Genomic DNA, 5,033 nt, shown 5'->3' on the forward strand with positions numbered 1-5,033 from the left:
GCGCAAACATGGAGGCGGCGACGACGTTGGGGCGTGGACGGGGAGGCGGAGATGGCGTTGGAGAGGACGGGGGCGACGGGGCTAGGGCGGGCCGTCGTCGGAGAGGACAGGGACCGGGGCAGCGTGGGATCAGAGAGGACGGAGGCGACGGGGGCTGGGGCAGCGCAGCATCGGAGAGGAGGTGATGGAGGCGATAGCGTCGGAGGGAGGCGATGGAGGCCGTCCGGGGTCGAGGGAGACGGATGCGCGCGAGGCGTCGGAGGCAACGGGGTCGGGTGACACGACGTCGGAGAGGATGGGGGTGACAACCAGGGGCGTGGGCATCGGAGTCGATGGGGGCGGCGTTGGAGGAGATCGACAAGGCGGCGGCGGATCGCGCGGAGGAAGACGTAGCGAGTAAAAATGGCTAAGTGTTGGCCAGGGCTAGCACTGAGTGGCCCCTTAACACCCCCTCTAGTACCAGTTCCAAACTACACTCGGTAATAGAACCCCTCTAGTACAGGGTGTAAACAACAACTGGTACTAGAGGGGGGATTTAGTACCGGTTGTAGTTTACAACCGGTACTAGAGGGTCTCCCCGTGCGGGAAATGAAAATGCCCCTCTAGTACGGGTTGTTGTTAAGCACCAGTACTAGAGGGGTTGCAAGACTTGGTTTTTATTTTCCCTTTCTTTTACAATTGCTATTATATTAATTTATTAGATATACACTATAAAAATGTCAGATGCGGTCAAATATCAAACATGGTAAAGTTATTAATTTTAACTTAGTAATAGGTTATAATGGTCATAATACTTATGTTAACTTTTAAATTCGAAAAAATAGATGTTTTGACCATGCAAAAAATTAGAAGAATAGATCCTCTAGTGTTCTTAACATGTTTACCATGACTTAATCATGTTCTTGTTTAATTGTACGTAAATTTATTCTTTAATATTTAATGGTGATTAAAAAAATCAAAATATTAACCATGCAAAAATCAGTTAAACAATATTTTAGCTAGACAAGAAATTTAAACAAGACATGAGAATTGTATTTGGAAAAACAAGATCTAACCACTCATAATTACATTAATGCCTTTGTTGATAACCAAAAACACAACATAATTGTTCAAATACATTACGCATCATCATCTAATGGAACGTTAATAACCCTCCTCTTGACGAACGTCCCTTGGTTGTGATCGCAGCATAAGTATGGAGCGTCCTCTTTGGCTAACAGGATGCTTGGGTCAACCTCGACTGAAAATGGAGGAAGATCGTCGAACCGATCATAATCTTCTAAAATGTCAGTCTTGTCCTCAACTCCAACGATTTTTCTTTTCCCTAGAAGAACAATGTGGTGCTTTGGTTGATCATCTAACCTATTAGCACCCTTCCTTATTGGTTTGCTTGCCATGTCCTTCACATAGAAAACTTGAGTCACGTCATTAGCTAGGACGAATGGTTCGTCTATGTATCCAATCTTGTTAAGGTCCACTATTGTCATCCCATAGTTGTCTGTCATTACGCCTCCGGCAGTAAGTTTCACCCATTGCCACCGAAACAGAGGGATTTTCAATGGTCTATAGTTGAGTTCCCATATCTCCTCAATGACACCATAGTATCTATCTTTTTTCCCACTACTGTCTATTGCATCGATACGGACACCACTATTTTGGTTTGTGCTCTTTTCGCCTCGGGCTCTAGTGTAAAATGTGTACCCATTTATCTCGTATCCTTGGAATGTCGATACTGACATAGATGGACCCCTAGCCAACCATGCTAGTTGTTCTTCAATGGTGTCATCACCCATCAGTTTATGCCACAACCAAGTGCCAAAATTTTCAATGTGACGACGTGTAATCCAGGCCTCAGTCTTCCCTTGGTTTGAAGACCGTACATTAGCCATGTGCTCCTCCATGTATGGAGCGACCAGGGATGATTGTTGTAGGACGATGAAGTGTGCTTTACGTAATGTCTCCTCATCGATGTCCATCCGAGCGTTCCTCCCTAGTGTGCCCTTTCCCTTCAGTCTCCCCTCATAGCGTGATACAGGGACTCCAATCAAACTCAGGTCATCCATAAAGTCAACACAAAACTCAATTACCTCCTCTGTTCCATATCCCTTTGCGATGCTTCGTTCTGGACGAGCATGGTTACGAACATACTTCTACAGAATTGCCATAAATCTCTCAAAAGGGAACATATAGTGTAGAAATACAGGATCGAGGACAAAAATCTCTTCAATAAGGTGGACTAGAAGGTGGGTCATGATATTAAAGAAGGAAAGTGGGAAGACCATCTCAAAGCTAACAAGGCATTGCACCACATCATTCTGCAGCTTCCGTAGATTGTCTAGATGGATTGCCTTCATTAAAATCATGTTGAGGAATGCACATAGCTTCACGATTGCCATTCTCACATTCTCTGGAAGAATACCCCTCAGTGTAATAGGCAGCAATTGTGTCATGAGGACATGGCAGTCATGGGCCTTTAGATTTATGAATTTCTTCTATTTCAAATTTATTAATGCCTTTATATTCGAGGAGTAGCCCGATGGGACCTTGATACTATTCAAGCACTCAAACATGCTTTCCTTCTCTTCCTTGCTAAGAGTGTCACTGACAGGATGCAAGTAATGCCCATTATCTCTCTTTTCCGGATGTAGGGCATCTCGTTGATTCATACGTTTCAGGTCTCAACGTGCTTCAAGTGTATCCTTTGCCTTTCCATATATGCCCAGGAAGCCAAGCACATCCATGCAGAGATTTTTCATCAGGTGCATCACATCAATTGCATTACGGACTTCAAGGACTTCCCAATAAGGTAGCTCCCAAAATATAGACTTCTTCTTCCACATGGGTGCATGTCCGTCCTTGTCGTTCAGAACTGGTTAGCTACCAGAGCCCTTGCCAAAGAATACCCTCACATCCTTTATCATAGAAATACATGTTTACTATTACGGTGAAGGGGCTTAGTACCTTCTTCCTTCCCTTCAAAATGCTTCCCTTTCTTTCTTAGAGCATGCTTATCAGGAAGAAATCAACGATGGCCTGTATACGTGACCTTCTTGCAATGCTTCAAATACATGCTGCAAGTATCATCCAAACAATGCGTGCAGGCTCGAAATCCCTTGTTTGACTATCTGGACAGATTACCAAGCGCCAGCCAATCATTAATGGTTATGAACAACAATGCTCGTAGATTAAATGTCTCCTTTTTGTCCTCGTCCCACACATGTACAACTTCTTCCCTCCATAACAGTAGAAGTTCATCAACCAACGGTCTTAGGTAAACATCAATGTCGTTGCCAGGTTGTTTTGGGCCTTGGATAATTATCGGCATCATAATGAACTTCCGCTTCATGCACAACCATGGTGGAAGGTTGAACATACATAAGGTCACAGGCCAAGTGCTATGACCACTACTGAACTCTTCGAATGGATTGAATCCATCCATACTTAAACCAAACCGCATGTTCCTTGCATCCTTTTCAAACTCGGGAAATAGACTATCAATTGTTCTCCACTAGGACCCATCAGCGGGGTGTCTGATCATTTCATCTTGCTTACATTCTTCTTTGTGCCAACGCATCAACTTTGCATGTGCCTTGTTCCTGAACAAGCGCTTCAACAGTGGTACTATATGGAAATATGACATTACCTTCGTAGGAACTTTCTTCTTGATGGCCTCCCCATCAACATCACTAGGGTCATCTCACCTGATCTTATAACATAGCACTTTGCACACAAGACAAGCCTCCAATTTCTCATAGTCCTTGCCCCGATAGAGGATAGTCATTAGGACATGCATGTATCTTTTGTACCTCCAAACCTAGAGGGCAGACAATCTTTTTTGCTTCGTACGTTGAGGACGTCAATTTGTTCCCCTCGGGAAGCATGTTCTTTATGATTTTTGTTAACTCATCAAAACCCTTGTCAGAAACTCCATGTCTTGCCTTCCATTGCAGCATTTTCAGTGTGGTACCCAACTTTTTGTACCCCTGTTTGCAATCTGGGTACAACAATTTCTTATGATCATCTAACATACGCTCGAACAGTTTTGACTCCTTCACATTCTCGCAGTCTTCCTTTGCATCTCGCAACACCTGACCTAGCTCATCGAGAGGACCTTCTGCCTCGCCCATCTCTTCTTCTGCCTCGCCCATTGGAGCATCTGCAAAGGCACTTCCTTCAATCCAGTCAGGAATGTTGTCATCTTCATCATCATCATCATCATCCATCATAACTCCTCTTTCCTCGTACTTGGTCCAAACCAAATAGTTTGACATGAATCCAGAATTGTATATGTGGGAGTGAATAGTCTTGCTGGATGAGTAATCCTTCTCATTTTTGCAATTTCTGCACGAACAACAAATGAAACCGGATGGCAGTTTGTTGCATTTTGCCTGATCGAGAAAGCCACGCAAGCCATTAATGTACTCCATGGAACGTTTGTCTACATTGTACATCCATTGCCGATCCATCTACAAAATATTACACATGGATTGGTTTTTGAACTATAAGAAAATGAATTGAAATACTTAATCTATTTTTCCTAAGTATATACACATGGATTGGTTTTTGAAGTTTACTATCCATGTACCAACGGAGGATGGAGTTTCTAACCTTTAGAACACTTGAATGATTGCAATCCCCAAGAAATGGTCACAAATCCGGCAGCACCTCCCCTGTGGCGCTATGGATAGGGTGAAGCTTGAGCTGTGGAAATTGAAGTAAAAATGTTGAATAGCTAGAGTATATAGAAAAATTCTTGAATTAGCGACAAATGAACATTATTTCCTACAATTTGATAACATAACATATAAATGAAAAATTTCTCCATTGTATAGCATATTCTAAAAATGACTAATTACATAACTCTATTTGAAAAGTACTAAACTATGAAATTATTCCTCAAACCTCATATCAATTTCTTTGACTAGTACGAATCATGGCATCCAAAAACTATGAAATTATTTCTGTAACCTCATATAAATGAAAATTTTCCCCATTGTACCTAAAAATCACAAAATACTCTAGCTCTTAAGCAT

General features: G+C 42.6%; 1 pseudogene; it reads right to left on the reverse strand.

Moving 5' to 3' along the window:
* Window positions 1-1,118: 1,118 nt before the first annotated feature.
* On the reverse strand, window positions 1,119-4,427 carry LOC136507852 (uncharacterized; annotated as a pseudogene).
* Between the last annotated feature and the right edge of the window lie 606 nt (window positions 4,428-5,033).

This window comes from Miscanthus floridulus, chromosome 15 (genome assembly GCF_019320115.1).
Source record: "Miscanthus floridulus cultivar M001 chromosome 15, ASM1932011v1, whole genome shotgun sequence".
Taxonomy (NCBI): domain Eukaryota; kingdom Viridiplantae; phylum Streptophyta; class Magnoliopsida; order Poales; family Poaceae; genus Miscanthus; species Miscanthus floridulus.